Source organism: Arachis hypogaea, chromosome 15 (assembly GCF_003086295.3).
Source record: "Arachis hypogaea cultivar Tifrunner chromosome 15, arahy.Tifrunner.gnm2.J5K5, whole genome shotgun sequence".
Classification (NCBI taxonomy): Eukaryota; Viridiplantae; Streptophyta; class Magnoliopsida; order Fabales; family Fabaceae; genus Arachis; species Arachis hypogaea.
Window position 1 is genome coordinate 135,633,083 of NC_092050.1, and position 24,391 is coordinate 135,657,473.

General features: G+C 31.2%; 1 long non-coding RNA gene across 1 annotated transcript; it reads left to right on the top strand.

Annotated features, from left to right (window-relative positions):
* The first annotated feature begins 22,004 nt into the window (after positions 1 to 22,004).
* Positions 22,005 to 23,568, top strand: LOC112750819 (uncharacterized). The gene is made up of 4 exons (XR_011872299.1): positions 22,005 to 22,280; positions 22,376 to 22,474; positions 22,980 to 23,122; positions 23,214 to 23,568. It is a non-coding gene; the product is annotated as an uncharacterized lncRNA (long non-coding RNA).
* The last annotated feature ends 823 nt before the right edge of the window (positions 23,569 to 24,391 follow it).

The window sequence follows — 24,391 nt, forward strand, 5'->3', positions numbered from 1 at the left end:
CCTGATGTGTTGGTTTGGTGGGCTGAGAGTAAGGCTTGTTGGGCTTACTGGGCTGTGAGGCTGGCTTAGTGGGCTGAGAATTGAGCTTACTGGGCTGAGATTTGGGCTTACTGGGCTGTGAGGCTACCTTAGTGAGCTGAGAGGTTGGTTTCTTGGGCTGAGGGTGCTTCACTGTGGGAGTCTTCACAGGTTGGGAGTGGTGCATCTTGGCCTGGGAACTGAACTTCTTCTTCTTACTACTTCATGCTTCCAAAAGAGCTACACCTTCCCCTATGTTGTCCACTACACAGGGCTGTGAGATGCAGTCCTCAAAGTATAGGTTGATCAAATGTTGGTTCCTCCTACAATCCTTGCACATTGCAATCAAGTCAGCATCTGTCACCAACTTCTTCAACCCAGATGCAATCGGAACTCCAGGAACTTTCCACCAACAGTTTCCAGCCTCAATGTATCCCAACTCCTTATAGTAACCCCTTACAAAAAATACATCAAGTGTGTCTCCCTCAACACCCATCAATACCTCTGTATCATCAGGTTCATAAACCATGTCTCCATCCTCACCCGTCTTAAACAACCCACCATGGTGAAAAACAAACGTCATGGGAGGACCCTCCATCTACAATGACAAAGACGAAAACATCATAAACAAACATGACCAGCAACAACTACTCTGTCTGTATCACCACCTAGTACACCCAGTTGGTACCAATCAACCATTAACAAAAAAAATGCAACAGAACCATCCCTAAATTCATACATCCCTGACTACCATCATAGAGCCATACAAAGTAACACAATCTCATACACGAAAATGCTAAAACAACACTAATACCCCAAACCCTACCTTAAATCAGACGAACATTAACACCACCACAGTAACAATATACCACATTACAGAATAAGTCAGAAATCATATTATGAATTCAATCTTTACCTCTCAACGTCTCAATGCCTTCTTTTACTAGCAATGCTGCTCCAATATAACATCAACTCTGCATTCAACGGCCAAAGCCTTTCCACTGTAATCGTCCAGTAGCACTAACGATCCTTGTCGGGGTGGTGCAGAGCTTCGGTCAAACGCTTAGGGCATACCTTGTGGGACACGACACGTTTTGGAGCGAAAGACAGAGCGATGGTTGATATGAGACAGGGGAAATGCATTGCAACGTTTGAATCCTTCTTCAGAAGACAAAACGGCAACATTTCAACGCTAGTAGCGCATTCAACCAAAACAATGTCGTTCTGCTTCTCTGCCACTTTGGCACTTAACGGGCCATGTAAGCGGTCGTTTGCTATCTCAACTACGGAGATGACGGAAGGACGAACGTGAACAACTCAGGTATCTTTCGAGGATGTTTTTGATTAATTTTTACTTTCGGGGACGAAAATGGAGATCGAGGACACTTTCAGGGACGAAATTGACTATTAACTCAATTTACATATAAATTTTGACTTTGTTACACCTTACAATGAAGTACAAAGAAAAAAGAGACACAAATGTATGTTTTGAATCAAAGCATTTATGTAAAATTGGTTTTTAACCATTTTATTTATGTAAATTACTCTTAAATTTATTAATTAAATTTTATCTATTTTATTATATAAAAATCAAATTTTTATATTTAATAATAAAATTGATGTGACATATTTTTTAAGAGTGTTTTAAATTTATTTATTTTAACTCATTAAATATAATTTATCATAATAAATTAATTATATCAACTAATTGATTTGATTATATATATATATATATTTAAATATTACAAAATTTATTATAATTTATACCAATTTATTTTTGTAGTATTTTTAATTTATTTCTTTTAATATTCTGGTAGTATTTATTAATTGATTTCTTTTAATTTACTAAATCAAATTAATTATACTAATTATGTGTATTAATTAATTAATTTGATTAATTTATTAGTCATTAAAATAATAAATCTATGAATAAAATAGATAATTAAGATATTTTGAACTAATAATTAAATCAAATCAAATCATATATACTCATCCAAATTTAAATCATGTGAATCAAAGACTAAACTAAAATAAAATAATTTTTTACTTATTAAAATTAAATGCAATAAATACAAATAAATTTTTTTAGATAATCATAGTCTTTTGGTATTTTATATATAGATGGCCAAACAAAATTGAGCAATGTTACATGATCAACAAATATTATCATTCTTAGTCAGCACTTGGCCAATAATAATTTGTACACACATTTATAGATATTTTACACACAAAAACATATAATTTGCACAAATAATTTAATAAAATTTATTTGTTAAAGATAATTTAGTATTTGTGTTAGCCAAATGATAGCCAAAAATACTAAAAATTACTGTTCCCCAAGAGTTTCTCTACAAACTTATAAGAATCATCATTTTTATCGCTCTTGCTATTTCAGCTCTATTCTTTTCTTTTTTTTTCTTTATGTATAATTTTTTTATGCATAAATTTACTCAAAATGAGAAGGCATGGATGAGTGTTTCATTGATTTTTTATTTGATGAATACTATAATTCGAAAATATCTCAATTTAGACATTATATCGATGTCAATAGAAATTGGATCTATAGTAATTCAAGATAGTTATTATATTTTTTATAGTATTAAATGGAAGAATATTTGTCAAAATGAATATACTTATTTTAATGATTTTTTTAATCTATTATTTTTTACCTAAGAAACAACATTCATGTTGAATATATTATTTTCATCAGAAGCCATACATGATTGATTGATAATTCTTTGTAAAAATACTCCTGTAGTGACCAAGCACCGTATCGTTAACTCGCTAAAGTAAAATATTCTATGATTATGCCAATGTATAGCACTATTAGATGGAAACTGATTAGATTACATTTGTTTTCAATGAGGTGGACGAATTTTTTGGTCTAATCACGGTTGGAGTGAAGAAGGTTAGAAAAATACTAATAATACAAACACGGTATATTTTTAATACCCAATAATAAATATATGAATTAAGACTAATATTGTTCCGTACAAAATAAAAAAATATATATTATACTCAAAACATATCCCATCCGTGTCTAGAGATATTCACGGATCGGATCCGATCCGCATATCTGCGGTGTTTATCCGAATTCGATCCAAAAATTGGGGATATGGATCCAATCCGCAAGGCTATCGGATCTGATCCGCACACTAATCGGATATGATTGCGGATTTTGTGTAGGTATCCGCATATCCGCGTATCCACAAAAATAAAGAAATAAATAAGTAAATATTTTTTTATGTGTTATTTCAACTAATAATTATCATATATGTTGTATTATTTTAATTTATTATTTAAGAAAAGTATGTTCAATATTATTTTAAAGTAAACATATTTAAAAAAATAGAAAAAATGATTTTTATTGATATTTTTTAATAAAAATAAGCTTTTAAAAATATTTTTGGGTTTTGCGGATATATTCGATATCCGATCCAATCTGATCCGCAAATGTGCGGATCGGATCAGATATAAGCTTAAAAACTACAGATATTGGATTCGATCCGATCCGATGATTTTAGTGCGGATCGGATCGAAAATTTGGCCATATCCAATCCGATCCAATCTGCGTTCACCCCTATCTGTATCAACTATCATTGTTTATCGGTTACGTTATGACAAATCTGATTATTAAAAAATTAAAATTAATTTAAATATACACAATATTATTCTATGCCTTTTATTTTTATTTTATTATCATAAAATATCATATATACTATAAGAAAATCTCATCTTTTTATCAACGATTTTTTCATTTATTAGTTTCTATAAAGAAAAATGGATGATTTTGTTCTTTTCAATTCTTTGGTGTGTACGAAGGACGCTTAATAATATTATGTTTAGCAAGAATATATGAAATTTTAAAAAGTTTAAAGATGGGTTTGGCTCTTGGCATATTTGTAGATGAAGTGCAAAGTGAATAAACAGATGGATAATAAAAGAATGAATGGTTAAAACTTCCTCAAAGCCAACCGCGGTAGTACATGATAGGTCACTGCAAGAAAAGCGACAGATGGCGGCAATTTTTTAGCGGTGGTTTCAAAAAACCGCTGTAATATGGAAAATGGCGGCGGTTGACATGGCGGAAAAGAGAAGGGATTTGAATAGTTTATTATTTTGCAGCGGTTTTACTCTAACCGCCGCAATATATTTTTAACTCAAATTTCTTTTTTAAACACTGCTGTGTAAAATCTACTTAAGTTCTCACTTTTTTTTGAAAAATGTGTTTCAAACACTCTTTATTAATGCGTTACATACATTTCCGGATTTGTATTACGTAAAAAATAATTAATGAATTAAAAAAATGTATTTTGATTAATCATGTGCATAAATTTACGAATTATAATCCTCGTTTGCTATCAACGCCTTTTAAGTTTGCATTCAAACATAAATATTAAAGAAAAAAAAAGTCAACGTCTGAATTTATAAAATCTAAACAAAGTTTAATAGAGCATAAATATTAGAATTCTTAAAGTAAACAAACATGTAACGAGTCAAAATATCTCATCAACATCGTATTGACCTGGCAAAAAATATTTTGTCAGAAATCTACAACCTTCATGTAATAAAGGATTTGATAAGTCATCTCCAAACCACGGCTTTTTGTTCAGATTGAAGCCCCTTTTTGCAGCAAGTACATCATCTTGTCTTTGTTGGGTATCTAAAGTTTCATTGTCTTCTTTCAGAACCTTATTGAGCTCAAACTTCCTGGAGATGTCAGTTTCACTAGAGAAGATATAATCTAAATTGTCTTTTGAATCAGTCTCTGCCCCATTTAGAGTGTCATTAACTATTTCGGCTGAATATTCAGCTGACATTGAAAATATCAACATGCATACAACAATCTAATTCTACTGAGAAGAAAAGGAGAACTCCCAGGTCATTAAATAGTAATTAAGAAAAAAAAAGTTGCGTTAACATGGTAACGAAACTTTAAAACTAAACAAAAAAGACGACGGTTACCATCTCCTTTGTCGGTAGTTTGGGCAGATTTCTTAGAAAGAAGCTCCGTAATGTGCAGTTCTATATACTTCATTTCCTGTTTTGAAGTAATATCTAACTCAACAACATGCGTGTTTGTAAAACGCGTCTACAACATAAAAAAATGTATAGTTCATGGTCTTTTTTGTAAAGCATACTGTTTTTCTTTGATGCACTTTCTATGTTAGATATTTATTTTTTAACATTTAATTCAGTAAGTATATCTTCAGAGGTCCTACTAGATGAACATATCACAACCTAAATTTCTCCTCGTACATTGATCCACATTCATGAAATTCCTACAAATTTGAACGTTAACGTAAAAAATATTATTGCATCAAATTTATTAGCATATATGAACTTAAAATATATATTATTCAAATATAGTTTAACACAAGTTTTTAAGGGTATGCCTAAGGAACAAACCTGCATAGTAACTTCATTCGCCGTTTCTAGGTATTGATTAGAACAAGATCGTCCTGATATTACCTCCAACCAGCACCTAACATACATTTTACGAAACCATGTGTCTCTAGCAATAATAATTGCATGTTCCAATGAAGAGAATGGAGAGGTCATAGCCATTTCGTTAGCAAATGTTGCGCTTGCACAGCACGATGAAAAGTCCTCTGTTTTTATTTCGCTTGTTACACCACCATTTTATGTTGATTATATTGATTAGTCATAACAATATTGAAATTGATAATGATTTACTCGATATCATGATTATCATTACCGCAAAATTAAGAACAACAAGAATAATGACGATATTAATACTTTATTGTAAACTAAGTTTTGCTAACAAAAAGCGTTGAAAGAAATAGGAAACTACTTTTATTCATGAAAACTAACAATTCAGTAAAGAGTTTATTGAAATACAAAAATATAGATTGTAATGTAACTAGTAAACTATGTACATCATCAAGATTATTAAACTTATTAATCACACAAAGATCCTCTATAAATGACGTTCATTTTTTCCATATTTCCATTATGCCACATCATCGAAATTCTTAGAAACATTGTCTGTTGGGTCTTCTATATTATCATCCATTGTCAACTGTAAATCACCAGTATCACCTGCTGCTAACATGTTCAACCTTGGATGTGGAGAAAAAACAGCTTCAATTTTGTCATTTTCTCCTCCCATGTCATACAAGTCTCGTGATTTTATATAAACTACTACACTCCATTTTTTATCTACTTCATCATGCACATAGTATACGAGATGAACTTCTGATATCAATATGTACGGTTCATTGTCTTCTCGATCACCGGTATGTATCGGACCAGTGAAATTAATGTTGGTAAGGCCCAAATAGTCTTGTTTAATGCCTCTACTGGTAGTTGTATCAACCCAAATACATTTGAGCAAAACCACTGTGAAATGGCAGCTGTAATCAATTCGATTATGTCCACAATTTTCCCATAATATAGAACACTACCAACAGCCACTCTATTATCACGCATGCTTGCATAACTTTTTGTATTAGATGAGACATAAATTCCACTAATTTGGGTTTGCATCCCGTCTTCCTTTGTCATAGTTCTAAACTTGTACCTATTCATGTTGCGCCCCAAAACGTCTTACCTGAAGCATGGGACCGTATGCAAGCAACATCATTTCTTTTGAATGAAGCATACTTTCCAGTGGAACCTAGCACCATATAACATTCATCTTTTATATAACAATTGGATTTCATAAAGTACAAATTCTAAGCTAAAAAGACATTGGTCGGTTTAAATTTCTATCAACGTCATGCTTGAATCAGCAAGAAAATTCTACATGTACAACACTGTCTATCTTAGATTGCGACCTTGTTTGATCTGTAATCTTCGATTTTTTTCTGGTTTAAATGTACTTTATGAGACAATACAATTAGTCTAACTAGTTAATGTGTGAAAAGAGTTATACTCGTCTTTAAAAAATACATGTGCATACTTACTCAAGAAACGGAATGACGGCCTCACAATTGACTAGCACATGACGATGTGCTTGATATTTTTCTATTGGAATGAGTCCAAAATGTGAAATAGTCCTTAAAGCCTTTCCAATTCCTAGGAACACAGTTTTTCCTAAATTATGTGTAACATCAACAGATTGATCATCAACTCGCGTTTGTCGGTTGATTCTGGTCTCAATATTATCCAAAATCTAGAATAGAAAGTCAAAATTTTCTCAGATAAATAGCCCTCCGCAATTGAGCCTTCTGATTGTGCCCTATTACGTACGTATTCCTTCAATCAACCTAGATACTTTTTATATAAATATGACATAATGCTCAGTATATACACAATGAATTGAATTGAATGTATTAAAGGGGTTTATTAGCAAGTTAACCTTTTTGTTGGATACGTCCACCAATAATGTACCGGGCCACCAAGTTTTACTTCATCAACGAGATGCACCATAAGATGAACCATGACAGTAAAGAAGGATGGAAGGAAAATCATTTCCATCTGACACAGAGTTTGCACAACATGATTCTAAAAGTCACCAAGTTGCAGAGGGTTTACGACTTTCCTACAGAGTTCTGGAAAAATGATGAGAAATTTGCAATCACAGTGGACACCGGACTCGGCAATGCATTCTTCACTAAAATGGAAAGTAATTGTTCCATTAGAATATGGCAATCGTGACTTTTCAACCCAGATAACTTGCACTGTAGCAAGTCAACATAACGAGCAATATTGTTAGGATAACCATCTGGAAAAATCACGTTCTGTAGAGTCTTCAAGAATACATCCCTCTGTGGATTCGACATTGTAAATATTGCAGAAGGATATTTACTACCTTCGTCTAGCCACAATTCGGGCCTTATGCCCATGCATTGTAAATCTTTGCGAGTTTTAAAATTGTCCCTTGATTTGGCCCAATCGTTTAAGATAGTGAAGACCACATTGTTAAAAACATTTTTCTCTATATGCATCACATCAAGGTTATGATGCAACATGTGATCCTCCCAGTACGGGAGGTCAAAGAACACACTCTTCTTTTTTCAATGCGAGTCATCTTGATCTGTATCTTGACCACTGCGTCTTTTTTTGGTTATCACAATTGAATTCTTCCCAAATGAAACCTGCATGTTAGACTGTTGTCTCAAGACATCTGTTCCAGATAACTTTTTTGGTAGATCTCTACTTTCGACTTGCCTATTAAATCTATTCTAGTTTAGTCTATATTTATGACCCTGATTCAAAAAGCAGCGATGCAAAGTAGATCGGTAAAATTCTGGGCCTCGTGACTTGGACCATCGTACAAGTACGGCAACTCCAAATCATCGTCTTCTACATGTTCATCCATTCTGGTCTCCTTACTTCCATGAGATATTGTGAAGTTAATTGCCTCGTGGACCATTTATGACAATGGATTCATTTGCGATATACGATTTTCAACAATTGGTGTGCAACTTGAGCTCTCTTAACCTGGTTTCTCACTATGATGCAACCACATAGTATATCCAGGGGAAAAGGGCCTTATCAACAAGTAGTCGTACGCATCCTTTCTTGTTTGCATATATTGAAACCCACATTGAGGAATTTGACACTTTATCATGCCATCGGACGATGCATTTACAAATGCAAAGTTTAGAAACTTGTTAAGTCCTTGTCTATATTCTACACTATCTCGTGACTTTAGAATCTAGCTTTTATCCATATCTATTATATTATGAAGATATTTCAAACTAATTAATAATTACATACAAATGAATAGGGTGAAACGTATTAAAAATGTTAATATGAATCTTTTAAAAGATTCTTTTATGTTTTACATCTGTTTGGGTTTATTATTCATCATCATATACTATATTATGTTATTTTGTTTCTCATATAAATCCAATATATATATATATATATATTAAGATAAAAATATTTCGTAGACAACTTGTTATAACTAAAATAATGCTAAATAATTTAGAATATTTTATTTGCATGATACAATTTATTCAATTTTACTAGGAGTTACAATATATGTTGTGTTATTTATAGAGAATTTTTTGTGACATTTATTTTTTTCTAAATTTTTTAAGCAAAACTGTATGAGAACTTCGTATATATTATGTTTGTAATCCACTATTATATTCATTAGAAGGGAATAAATATTTTTCTAATGTAACAATAAAATTAAAATAATGATACATATTAATTTGTGAAGATATTGTTCGTTTTCAATAATTAATACATTATTCATTATGTTTAATTCAGAGAGTCCGTACTAGATAGAATAAAAGAACTCAATAAATATAAATTCAAACCTAGTACAATTTTAATATTTTGTTGCATATCTTAATTGTGATTAATAATTCGAAAATCAAAGCCTAAGATAAACCAAAAAATGAAACAATTAAAAAATTTACCTTTTAAACAAGACATTCGTATGAGTAGATTATAAAAAATATGTATTAAAGTATGAAAACTATTACTCATAAAAAAATTAGAAACAAAATATGTTTATAAATATAAAATTTATAGTAAAATTAGTTTGTAACTTTAAAATATAAAATTTATAATAAAATTAGTACTCTATATATTTGTAATTATAACAAATCAAAAGGGTCGATGAAATAAAAAGAAGTTTCAAAAAATTTACAACTCATTCATCATTTACCTTGTTTATGTAGTTGAAAGATACTAAAATATAAGTCTAAAATACATATAAAAAGAAACAAAAAGGTCAGTAAATTAATAATAAGCTTCAAAAAATTTATCTTTTCAATAAGACATCTCCATAAATTTTAGAATAAAAAAGAACTTAGGATTAATATTTTTAATACAAATCTAAATAATTTAATATCAATTCAATTACCCACAAACAACAAAAATAATCGAGAAAAAAAATCCAAAAGGGTCAATGACATAAAAATACATTAAAAATAAGTCATCGTTTCTCCTTAAATAGAACAAAAATGATCGAAAAAAACCAAAAAGAAACAAAATTTATCTGTTCAACTTAAAATAGAATATATTCTTTATTAATATTTTTAATACATAAATAAATACATTAATGTTAATTTGATATTTTAAATACAACATATATAGTCTAAAAAACTAAAACGGTCATCAAAATAAAAAAAATTCAGTAGGAACAATTCTCTTAACGAGATTTCCACGAGTTGGGAATGAAGATTAGTGGATGCACATGTAGGAATGAATTAGCATTGAGAACTGATAATGTGGTACCTTGATGAATGTGATCTGAGAAAAAATAAAAGAGAATTAGATAACACTGTTAGACCATGATATAAGAGAAGAAGAAGAGTTGATAATATGATAACGCTTGTGATTATACGAGAGACTACAAATAATTATGTAGACTTCCAAGCACAAAAAAAATATAATTAACCAAGTTTGTTTTGAAATTCAAATGAAGCAACATATTATCTGTTCCTACTATACTATCACCAAGTTTTGAGTAAATGTAATCTTATTTTTTAAACAGAAGGTAATTAATCATTTGAAATTAATTTATGAAAAAGATAAAATAATTAATATGAGAAATTAGTTGTTCCAATCTGATGGATAAAACTTTAACTTTATTAGCAAACTAACTAATAAGCGAATTATTTGATAGAGAATAATCTGATACGAATGTAAAATCCACCCAAAATTTTAAAGGTTAGTTTCACCCACCTCCTTGACCAAATCAGCGCCTCCTTTACCCAAAAGACCAAAACCCTAAGGCAACTTAAACCTAAGCTAACAAACCCTGCTAAACCTACCACAAGAACTTCAACCGTCTTCATCTTTCAGAGCGCCGCCATTATCGCCGACAGACCGCCAGCATTTGCCATCGCTGCCTGTCGAAGATATCGTCGGCCGTTGTTTCGTGGATCCTCTCACCCACTTTGTCGCTTGGTCTTCCTAGATTCATTGGTGTTACAACCTCCATCATCATCGGCAACGCGGTCTCTGTGGTCATCACTCCAAACTCATTCATCCATCACCAAAAATAAGTCTTTATTAGCTTTCCTTCACCTTATTAATGCATTTCTTTCCTTAGCTTTCTCTTTTACTGTTGCTACTTTTGCTTAAGTTATGATTATTTATCTGACAAAACAAAAAGCTTATGTTGACCAAGTTTTCTTTTTTTTTTCTTTTCTTTTAATGTTGAACACTTTTTTTCCATCTAATAACATGATTCCCCAAAATTGCTTATTGCTTTTTGTTTCTGCTTCTGCATCTCTTCACTATTTGGAATTTGAAATATTGGATCTCGGGCACTACTTGTTGATGAAAATTACTTTTTTTTTGGGTTATGTTTTTCCCTTCTAATGAATTCTTCAGCCTTTTCTAATTAAAAAATTTCTGTACCGTGTGCATTGATAAACCACTATTTCATGGTTTATCTTGTGCTCAATTGAGTGATTTTTATCAACTCTTTACCCACTTATTCATACTATTTGCATGGTTTTACGTTTTCCTTCCTGATTTTGTGCTATGATTGAAAACATGCTTCTTTAGGCCTTATATTTGCTAATATTAATCTCCTCTTATTACCATTCGATGCTGTGATATGTGTGTTAAGTGATTTCAGGATCTATAGGGCAGGAATGGCTTGGAGGATGGAAAGGAAGCATGCAAAAGTGGAAGGAATACAAGAAACTGAAGGAACTGCTAAAGCTGTCTAGCCTGACCTCTTGGTACTAAATCAATCATAACTTGAGCTACAGAGGTCCAAATGACGCAGTTTCAGTTGCGTTGGAAAGCTAACATCCGGACGCGTGACCTAGAAAAATTACAATCCGTGCGAACACGTGGACGACGCTTCCACGTGACTTTGCAGCGACCTGTATGTACTAGAAATCACTGGGGGCAATTTCTGGGCTGTTTCTGGCCCAGTTTTTGACCCAGAAAACACATATTAGAGGCTATAAAGTGGGGGAATCTATTCATTCATGATATCATACTTTCAATTACACAATTTTAGGTTTTTAGATGTAGTTTTCTAGAGAGAGAGGCTCTCTCCTCTCTCTTAGGTTTTAGGATTAGGATTTCAACTTCTTCTCAGGTTCAATGTTCTTTTACTTTATTTCTCTTCTACTTTTAGATACTCTAATGCTTTTGTTTGTTAATTACTTATGTTGCCAATTTAATTTATGAATTTTTATGTTAGATTTGATTTCTTTTATTAATGCAATTTGAGGTATTTTAGATTAATGATTGTCTTATTCTATTTTTGATGCTTGCAATTTAATTTATGATTTATTTTTTTCTTTTGGCTTTGGTTAAATAATTGGTAACACTTGAGTTATCAGACTCAGCGTTTGATTGAGATTTGTGAATTGTTGATTAATTTGGATCCCTCTAAAGCTAGTCTTTCCACAGGAGTTGACTAGGACTGAGGAATCAAGTTAATTAGTCCACTTGACTTACCTTTATTTAGTAAGGGTTAACTAAGTGGGGGCAGAATTCAATTCTCATCACACCTGATAAGGATAACTAGGATAGGATTTCCAGTTCTCATACCTTACCAAGAGTTCTCTTTATAATTATTAATTTATTTTTCCTGTCATTTAAATCACTTGTTTCCTTATTCAAAAACCCCAAAAAGATAAAAACCCATAACCAATAATAAATACACCTCCCTGCAATTCCTTGAGAAGACGACCCGAGGTTTGAATACTTCGGTTATAAATTTTACTGGGTTTGTTATTGTGACAACCAAAACTTTTGCACGAAAGGATTCTCTGTTGGCTTAGAAACTATACTTACAATGCGATTATATTTGTGAATTTCTGTACTAGCAGAAATCCGATCGTTCATGCATTCATCATCTCCCTGACTGTTCAACATCCCAAATAATTACTTTTGAGAAAATTTTGTGTTTTTTTCCTTCCCATTTCCCTCAAACATAATGTTAATAGTTCCATATATCTTTCTTATTAGCTTAACACTAAAAACATTTTTACTTATTAGCATGCATTTATTCACTTATGTTCAGCGTGCTTATACATCATTGTGATTAACCCCCAATTTTTTTCTAATAGGGAAAAAAAAGTAATAGCTTTGAATTTAGCTTCCCAGAAGCTATATTTTTGTTTTATTGGGTATAATATATAATACAAAATTTGAAGATATACATAAAAGGTGTATGATAAGATGATAACCTACCAAATTGTTTCATTTCATTCCAAATGGATCTATCTACACGTTCTATCAAATACCCTTAATTATGAGTGAACTGTTTTGTATACAGTTTACTAATATTTATATATATGGACATGGTCCTCCAAAGAAGTGTTTTACTGAATCATTCATTAGTTCCTGTCCTTCCCTAGCCACGAGTCTTTCTTCATATTTGTTTATCCACCTTAGTTTTTTGTTAAAATTGAGACCCACATTGTCTTTGATGCTAATCTGCTCCATCAATTTTAAATTTTAATGATACCAATGCATGACCCATCTTTGATTAATTAATAGTCACTAAACTCAACACTCATCACTAAACCAAAGTTATTGTAACTATTAGTAAAAATGTAGCTTCATTTTCTTATAATTTTTTGAAATTGCATATAGCATAGAGAACAATATATTTATTAAGTTGATCAAATTTAAGAGTCTCAAATAAAATTACTAATTTTCAATCTTTCTAGCTACTAGGTCCCAAGGTAACTAACCCCATATGCTTAGTGTATGTTTCAACCCTTAATTACGTATTAAATGCTTAAGTGTAGGTTTTAACCCTAAACCTTGATTTTTAACATTACCATAACTTTATTAGACTAAATTATAACTATAAACTAGATAGAATACATACTAAAGCCTGTACATAACCCTAAACCCCAACATTTCTGTTATATAGTATAATATAATATTTTTATCCATTTGTCCCATGTAAATTGTTAAATCTCCCTATGTATCTTCCACAAATTATTCAATGATTATTTAGTGAAATAAATAATAGGATTCTATTGAAATTTGAATCATCATACCAAACTAACATATATGTGAAATTATATGCTTAATCATGAATAATAGTTTAATCTCTCACTTTGAAAGATCTTGATCTTCGTATGAACACCATAATGTTATTAACAATAAAACACTGAACTATTTCTTTTCTAAAAAAAAAATTAGTTTTAACTATTATTTTATTATCTAGGTGGTCAATAATTTTTAATATAGTTGAAAAAGAATAGATACACTTTTTAATATCTCTCAATTTGTTACTTCTTACTATCCCGACTAATTAATATACAAGCATTAAGGTCTCATTTAAATAACATCTCAAATAAAAATTATTTAGAAAAAGACTCAAATAGACTACCTACTTCTTACAAGCAATCTGCATTTTCTAAAAAAGTTAAACAAAATTTTTTTTACGCAATTCACAATCAATGATTGTAGCTTATTAGCCCAATATCACAAAAAAATTTAAATTTAACCGTTCCATTAACAATGTTGCATTACCAAATTAATTACCATATCGTCTAACCGGCAGCCTCTGTAACGACCTGAAGTTGTCAGCCTTTTTCTCAAATTGGTGCACTAGTCACAACTGTATTCCCTCCACATGTAGTGCACCAGACACAAACACGTAAGTATCCATATGTTTGGATGTCTCCTAAATTTAGACCATAGAATTTTTCTTTAATCTAATCACCTCTATTTTCAATGTTGCCTTCAAATGCAAGAGAGAAAGAACGATAAACAGAAGAGTGAAAAAATGAAAGAAGAAGAGGTAGAAGAGAAGAAGTCAAGGAGTAGAGGAAGAGTTAAGTGATAGGAAGGATGAGGAAGAGGTAAAGTAACAGAGGAAAAGGACAAAAAAAGGAAGTACTAAAGAGAAAATGATAGAGAAATAGATTGAAAAAGGGTAAATTATGAATTACGAAGAACAGTGATGACATAGTCCACAATATTTGATTATGTTTGTGTTTGTATCCTTGTTTCTCGTCTTTTCCCCACCCCCAACAACATAAAATATGTATCATTTTGTCCTAAGACACAAATTTTTGTCCTTTCGTGTCTTTGTTTTTATACCCAACACATTTTATCACATCATATTTCTATCTCGTGTGTCTTAGATCAAAACCAAACATATCCTAAAGTCCATAATATATTTTTGTAATCTAACTTTTTATTTCTCATCATACTATAATATAGTTTAAAGTAGTTTCGAAAAAGTCTCAATTGAGTTCAAGTATGAGATTTATTATATTTTCTTACTTTCGAAAAGAACTTATTTTATCCATATGATATTCTAATAAATCACTAACAAGATCAAGCAAATTGTTGACAAATGTAGAAATAAGTGGCTGATGATGATTCTTTGATGATGTAATTTACTAATTTTTTATTGTATGCCCTTACTTTGCAATAACAACTTCTTTAATGATAAGCTTTCCTCTAATAACTAACTCATTATCATAGATGCTAAAATTATCCAAATTTAATATCTTAGAAAATTCAAAGGTAAAGACCAATATGTTTGAAATATCCTCCTCACTTAAAGAATCATCAACATCATTATGCAATGCATTTTGATCTCTTTTATCCAAGACACACTACTACATAATTGACTTTTACTAACATTTAAAAAATGTTACCAAATTATATTAAAATGTTACCTATGTATATTAGTAATATTTTAACAAGTGTTAAATATACCCTATGTTACTAAAGAATTTTACTAACATTTTTCTAAAGATTTAATAACATTTAGTAAAAATGTTACAAAAAATATTCTATAGTAATATTTTGAGAAATGTCACAATAGATATTTCTTGGTAACACTTAAAGAAATGTTACAATAGATAGTTTTTGTAACACTTAAAAAAATGTTACCATAGATATTTTTTGTAATACTTAAAAAATATTACAATAGATATTTTATGTAACATTTAGAAAAATGTTACCATAGATATTTTTTGTAACACTTAGAAAAATTTTACTGTAGATATTTTTTGTAACATTTAAAAAATGTTACAAAAAATCTTTAGTAATATTTTTTTAGTTATATTATACTATTTTTTATTTTATATTATACAAATATAAATATACTAAAATTAATTACTATAACATAAAATATTTCATTAAATTCACAAAATAAAATTTTTATAGACTCTTTTATTAATCAATAATCATTGTACAAGTTTGCTTCCTGATGCAAATAAAATGAGAAAAAAAATACTTATAGCACTTAAACTCTATTTCCATTGCGAATATCGCATTTGACAACAACTGACAAGTCTCCTACGCGCTCTTCATGCAGAATTGAACTTGGAGAATTTGATTATCGAGGTATCAACAAATCAACTGTGCAGCAGGAAAGCTTTTCTATCTCTAACCACTCTCTCCTCTTCGGTTTTGCAGGGAAAAGAAGCCAATACTGCAAATCTAAAGCCCATTGTCTAAGCTCATATTCACCATTTCTACCTTGGCCACCACCATTACCACCCCAGCTTTCGTCTTCAGCAAGAAGGGCAGGAAAGTTTGAAGGTGACTCGACAACAGATGGAGGGACAAGCCAGGTATTTGCTTGGAATCCATATGGAAGATTGCCAAACTGAACGAGATAAATTGTTAGGAAAAGAAAAAGGAAAAATCTTTTTTATTTAAAAGAAAAAATAAAATCAGTTGGTATAAATATTACCTTGTTATGTTCAGACTTCAGAGAAAGCTTTCATTAAAGATTCATATGCCTGCACCAATTAGAAAATTATTTAAAAAGATTTCAATAGAAAACTTGAATTTCAAAATTATGCTTGTTTAAAATTTACAGAACAACCAACACAGAATATAGAAAACGTTAAAACTTAAAATATGAATATGTTCCATTACAGCAACAAGTTCATGATTAGTAACCAGAAAACTACATACATTAGCAAAACCTCGACTTAGCTCTTGCAGAAGATCAACCAAAGTGTGACTTTGTAGAGATTGTTTTCCAACAATATAAAACCCTTTCTCTGAAGCCGCCACTTCTATTACCTTCCCATTGCAGATTTTAACGTGCATGCCCTAGCACCATTTTCAGCTTCAAAATTACTATTATTGTAAGAAATGACAGTTTAATTTCTATGCTAATTGTATCTGAAATATCTGAAATATCAAATTATTGTCAAGGTCAGACAACCAAGTAGCCTCATTTTTCAACTTGTTAAGAAAAATGACTACCTGTAATTTCCCTCTAGCAAGAGCTGGTTTTAATATGTTTGCAGCATCAATCGCCCCTTCAGCTTCTCCTGCTCCAATCAGAGTGTGGACTTCATCAATAAATAGTATTATCTCATTACTCTGTTTGATTTTCTCCATTAGTTTCTTCATCCTCTCTTCAAATTCTCCACGATATTTAGTTCCAGCTACAAGCAGTCCCATATCAAGGGTTATAACCTAAATCATGCGGAACAGAGGGCTGATTAATAGCGTAGAAATGAAAAGGCATATATGAGTAACTAGCACAAGTGAAAGTATAACATATGATCAATTATAAAACGGATCACCATTTACATTCTATAGAGAGAATAATCCTGCTTACCTTCTTTCCCTCCGTGGTTTCAGGAACATCCCCATTTGCAATACTCTGGGCAAGACCTTCAGCAATAGCTGTCTTCCCAACACTAGGTTCTCCAATAAGGCAAGGGTTGTTTTTGGTACGAAGGAGACCAAGAAGCAAGTGTTCAGATCCAATATAATTGTGACCTGCAAGTTAGTCAATGTTAATAAGGGTAATTCATCCAATCCTGTGCTCCTTTACTTTGTTTATCCAATTCAAAACTCTTCAAACCTTAACTGACTCTTCAAATAAAAAATAAATAACAATTACAAAAATTTGGGAAAAAATAATATGATCTTGACCCAATTTAACCATATGATCTTGGCGACAGGGACACCTCTCGGCATCTGCACGGCCAAAAAGAGCAATTAGTCAGCTAGAGTACATTATGCAAAGATTCTGGTTTCCAGATTCATTTCTTGCATTTGATTACTTGCTCAAAACAAAGTATGTGAATTATGTGACAAGTGGATTTGTTTCTAACTGGCAGAATGTGACGAAGGGGTGAAATGGAAACACAAAAAAATTGTATTAGCAAGGCGATTTCAGCAGGTAATAAGTGGCAAATGAAAGGCGCCTTTAATTACATAGTTACACTGGTTTTCAGCAACCAATTCTGCTTCTAGTAGTTGTTTAACTCGCTAAGAACTGCATCCTTTAAAAATCTTCATGCTCTTCAAAAATTGCTTCTAAAAAAGGATTACAAGGTTGTTTTCTAAAACAAACATGTATCTTCATTCACTAGCACTAACAAATATTCATCAGAAGCTTTAAAAACAAAGCAATATGACATAACATATTATTATTGTATCTTCAAGAGGCAATACTAGAAAGCATAAAAAAGAAATAATGAAGAGCATAGAAATGTTGGTAAGATATAATTTAACAAAGATATACCTGGACAATTGACAAGAGTGAATCTATTCCATCTAGGGTTGAAGCACGCACAGGAACACCTACGACAGGCAGGGGAGTAAGAGCAGCAACCATACCTGAGATATAAAAAGCTTAATTAATGCCAAAAGACAATTGATCTATATAAGAAATTTATATAAATTTCAATTGAAATAGCTTACCGGGCAAGTGAGCTGCGCCACCAGCGCCAACAATAATAACTTGTATGCCCCGTTCATGAGCAGAGGAGGCATAAGAAAACATTAGTTCTGGAGTTCGATGAGCTGACACTATTCTTACCTGAAATTTGATGCAGACATAGGTAAAGAAAAATATCTTCATACAGCACCAAAGTAAAAAAAAAAGGAAATTAATTAATTCGACCTCATGAGGAACATCAAACATCTCCAAGAACTCAGCAGCACTCTTCATAATAGGAAGATCTGAATCAGAACCCATGATGATCCCCACACGTGGAGTTACTACATTCAACAAACAAAATAAAGAATAACCAAGTGCAAAATGAAAAAATTTTCATTTCAAAGATTATTGCAAAATAAATGACAATTAGAGGAAGAAAATTAGTGAATTTATGTTAGTTCCATGATCTTATCGTACTACTCTCCAGTCATTCACCAACTAATAACAATTACAAAACTGTTCATAAAAAAAAAATTTTGTTCACATGAAAATGGAGTTGAGTTGATATTTTCAATACTTTGTCAAAAGAGATTATTGCATCAGACTTTTGGTGACTTCAAGAAAATTTTTATTTTGTATATTATCAAATCATACTCTCTTAAATTGTACTATATCCAAATTTCTCTAAGATATAAGATATATAGTAACATAAAATTCTGTGAGGTATTTCTTCAAACACCTTAAATGCACTTCCAAAAGAATAAAGAACTTTTATTAAAAAAAATCGGACTCAAAAAATTTGAATTTATTATCATTCATCAAACACAACATATGCATTCATTGGCATAACAATGAAAATTCATTAACTATAATTTTTTAGCTATAATTGATAAGCCAAATGAATAAACAAATTCAGCGAAAACTAAGAGAAGTTACTTGTGCTGTTGAAGTTTCTCTTTTTCGATCTGCAATAAGAAATTTCATTGCATGATGTTGATGAATTGCTTAAGGCACAATCAGGTAAGAGAACTAGCATGAAAGACTTGTGAACCTATCAAATCAACCTTTTCATTTTCAAAATGATTGAAATGAGTAGTGAAGCATGAGACTAACAAAAGGCACAATTTTCAGAAGACATGGATTCAATTTAACGAGATTAACTTTAGACACAAGAACACAAGCATAAAACAATAGATTATGTGCTACGTACCTTAAGAGTTTTCAATTCAGATCCTAGAGTAGAGAACTCATGTTGACAGTGACGATGGCGTGACGAAGGCTTCGATGACAGTGGCGGAAGAGAGATCGAAGAGTCAGAGCAAGAGATTGAAGAGGATTAAAAGGTGGATTCAAAACTTCAGAGCAGAACACGCGATTGTGGCTTCCATCTTGAGGAGAGATCGAAGAGGCAGAGTAAGAAATTGAGGAGGATGGAGACGAGATTTCACGTTTCAAAGCACTGAGAGTGAGAGTGAGATGTGGTTTTGATTTTGAAAACTAACTGAGAATAGAATAGGTAACACTTTTTGTAACTTTTAAAAAAAATATATATTTGCTAACATTTGAGTATAAATGTTACTTAAAATTTAATTTTATGATAACTACTAACATTTTAACAAATGTTAACATATAAATGTTACTAAAAGTCTAAAAGGTAGTAGTGACATATTGCTCACTAGCATCATTTTCAATCTCCAGCCAATTTTACACCTTCAATTTCAAGATGTTCATATTCTTTATACTCCTAAATTAACAAAAGTAAACACCACCACCACCACTACATTTTTGATGTACATAATTCTTAAGACGAAGTTGGTGTAGAGCATACTTTATATAATAACAACAATAAATAAGTCTCACTGCATGTAAACTTTGAGTGTTGTTATGTTGATTAATCAAATGTGAAAGTAAAATTTTATTATAATATTTTTCAATTTCTATTTTAGTAAGAGTTATTTCTACCTATATTTGTATATTCAAAATCAATATACAACTCAATTATAAAATATTAGTTTAAAAGCGGATAAAAATACAAAAGATGTATGCACATCTCCCTCATTTCTTATTAAACCTCTTGAATACTAATATTTCTATTAATAATACAGAATAAAAATCTAAATCTCACATATTTGCTATTACTTTTTGAACATTTAATTCCTGAATAATTAGTATTTTTAATCTATCAAAAGAGATAATTTTAAGAATAATTAATAACATTAAATTTTATATCTAAATTATATTTTCATATCACTACTCATAGTATTCCTATTAAAATATACATAATAGTAACACTTTTAATATTTTTTTTTATTCAGTTTTGTTGCTTTACAAAGAACAAAATAAGTAAGAAACCAACTATTTTAAGAAATTTTCTATTTAAGAGAAATATAAAAAATAAAAAATGAGATGAATTAATTATATCCATTAAATTGACAAAGAATATTTATAGAAAAATACTCATACATATTAATTCTATTACAATAAGTAACAATACAATTTACTGTTACACAATACTATAAAAATTTTGATACAAATTTACTTTATTATTTGTTTTATTATATAAAAAATTGATATATCAACTTTGATTCATCAAAATTGAAATAACACAATAAAAAATAATTTAAGAACACGTTTGGGGTAGCAATAATTAGATACCTCCACTATCAATAGATTTTTTTAACAAATAAATATACAACATAAAAAAATAATTATTTTTACTCAAATATTTAGAATGGTGATTAAATTATTCATAAAAGAACAAAAGTAACTTTATACATATAAAAGATAGATTTTGTGTGATAAAAAAAATCAAAATCTTAAATTTTTATTGACTTTATTAAAAAATAAACTAAATTTTTTAAATTATCCCAACTCTTTATCTTTAACCTGAGACATCATCATCATATTTTTTTCTTAAATCCTAAACTTTCATAATCCAAAGAAAAAAAAGATAACAATAATGTCTGAGGTTGAAGATAAATGATAAAGATAATTTAAGAATTTTTATTAATTTTTTAAAAAATTAACAAAATTTTAAAATTTTAGTGTTTTTGTCATATGAAATCTATCTTTATAACATTAGTTTTGTTCTTTTATTAGTAATTTTATTAGTGTTCTAAATATTCATTAGTAGAAATAATTATTTTTTCCAATACAAAACAAATTCCAATTGAAAACTCCAACTCTTTTGGCATGTTCATTGTTCAGCATAGGTCAAGTACTAATCCCTTCCGAATCTAACTCAGTTTAAGTCTTTTTATGCTTTTTTTGGTCTTTGTCTTTAGGGGTGGCAGGAGTACCCGAACCCGCGGGTACCCGACCCGCCCCAACCCGATCGGGGCGGGTTTAAACCCGACCCGGAGCGGGGCGGATTTATGTCGGGGCGGGTAGTTGAGCGGGGCGGGGCGGGTTCGGAGTCAGGGTAAACCCGCCCCGCAGTGCATATATATATATATTTAGGGATTAGGGTTTTTCTCTCTGTGCCTCCATCACCTTCAGACACCATAATCTTCTTCACCATTGCTCAGTCCCTCACCCCCCTTGCCGTCGCTGCTCAGCCTCTCATTCCCTCACCGTCGTTGCCCACTCCTCGCCGTCGTTGCCCACTCCTCGTTGTCGCCTCAGCTCCTCGCTGTCACCGCTCAGCGCGCAGCTTCTTGCCGTCGCCGCTCAGCGCGCAGCTCCTCGCCGCTTAGCCCGAAGCTCCAGCCTGCCATCGCTGCTCAGTTTTTAGCTCCATAAGACCGTAAGTTCCTCTCGCTCTTGTTCTTTCGTGCGCACTTTCTCTCTCTCCCTCTCCATCATATTGTGAGATCTAAGTTCTTTTTTGTTCTTCCACAGATTCATGTCTTGGTTACCGTCACTGTGAACTTGGCCATCGCCGTTGCATGTGAGCCTGTCACTGGAGCCCCTTCTCTTTGTCTCTCTGAGTCTGTGACTGTAAGTTTTACAATTTTTTATTCAATTTTGTAAATGTATGTGCTGAAGTGGGTTTATATGTGTTTAATTGAGAATTTTGTTGTAAATTTGTTGATCGAGAGTTACTCTGTTTGATTGTAATTTGTTTGTGTCTCTGATGGTAGTTTTTCATTTTTCATTTTGATTGAGCATTTGAGACTCTGTGAATTGTGATTGTAATTTTGCTTTTATGTGTCTAATTGCAGTTTTTTAATTTTTTATTTTGAATGAGAATAAGAGACATTGTAATTACAATTTTGTTTATATGTGTTTGATTGCAGTTCTTTATTTTTCATTTTAAATTGTTATCGGCTCTAGTATTTTTCATGATGTTGGCATGTTGCAACTAGTTATATATGTTAGATTGAGAATGAGGCTATCATATTCATGCTTTAGATCAACAGAAAATAAAAATTTAGTACTTCTATAGTTTATACTAGTATTTACAATCTAATACTTACCTATGCTATAATGCTTCTTTGTAAAGTTTTCAAAGTGCTTCCAACTTTTACATTAGCAAAGATTCAAGAATTGAAGAATCTTGAAGAGGAAGCTAAGAGGAATCAATCCTTGAAATCTCTCTTGCTATCTCCTTCTGGTGACTTTGTGATTTCTTATTATGGAAATAAAGTAAGCTACTAATTAATTAACTTGTAAACTAAAACATATCTAGCAGTTTCCAAATGTGATTGTGTGTATATTTATTCATTCATTCAAATAGCTATTTTTGAATTCAAGAGCAAGATGGTTGCGCTTTATTTCTCATCGAGTTCATATGAAAGATGCACTGACTTTACTTTCGGTCTGGTGGAGTTTTATGACAAGTTAAGGTCAGATGAAGAGAGCTTTGAGATTGTGATGATACCTCTTGATGAGTAAGAAGAATCCTTTAAGAAAGGATTGGAAAGTATGCCTTGATTGTCATTGTCTTTTGAGGACAAGAATGGTGGAAAATGATCAAAAATAAAGATCGAATACTCTTTTATATTAATGTTGTAATTTTTTTATAATAGTGTTAAATTTATAATGATCAAACATTAGCTTTTTTTAATTTTAAGTTATTAACATTGTATAAATCTTATGTTTGTATTTTAATTTATGCATGAATTTTTAGTTTTTGTCTTAATTTATATATGAATATGTAAAAATTAAAATGTTATTTAATTTTACAGGGGCGGGTAGGGGCGGGGCGGGTACCCGCAGGGGCGGGTTAGGGTACTACAGTTTACTACCCGCGGGTAGTAACGGGGCGGGTAGTATATGAGTGACAGGACGGCGGGGCGGGGTCGGGTAGGGCAAAAACCCGCCCCTACCCGCCCCACTGCCACCCCTATTTGTCTTGCACAATACATATTCACTCACACACATTACCACTACTAGTACATGAGTAAATAATTATTTCTAATCATTAAAAATTTTGATGTTGATAAAATTAACCACAAAAAATAAAACTAGCATTGTAATCATAAAAGATTAATTTTCTTTGACAATACTACCCAATTATTAAATTAGAATTGACTCTATTGAAATTCTTTTAAAATTCCTAACTTACCTTTTATATCATTCTCTCCATTCTAACCATTAACTCTTTAAGAATCAAAATTAAAATCAACCCTAAACCATGGAAACCCTTGTAGAATTAAAACCAAAATCAATCTTAAATCATAAAATCTTTTTCAAAATCAGAACCAAAATCAACCCTATACTATGAAAATTCTTTCAGAATCAAAACCATAATGGATCCTAAACTATAAAAATCCTTCCAAAATTTGAACCAAAATCAACCTTAAATCATGGAAACCCTTCTATAATCGGAACTAAAATCAAACCAATGTCTTTTTTTGTCAATAATAAAATTCAGAAATATTTTTGTTAACACAAAAATATTTCAAATACAGT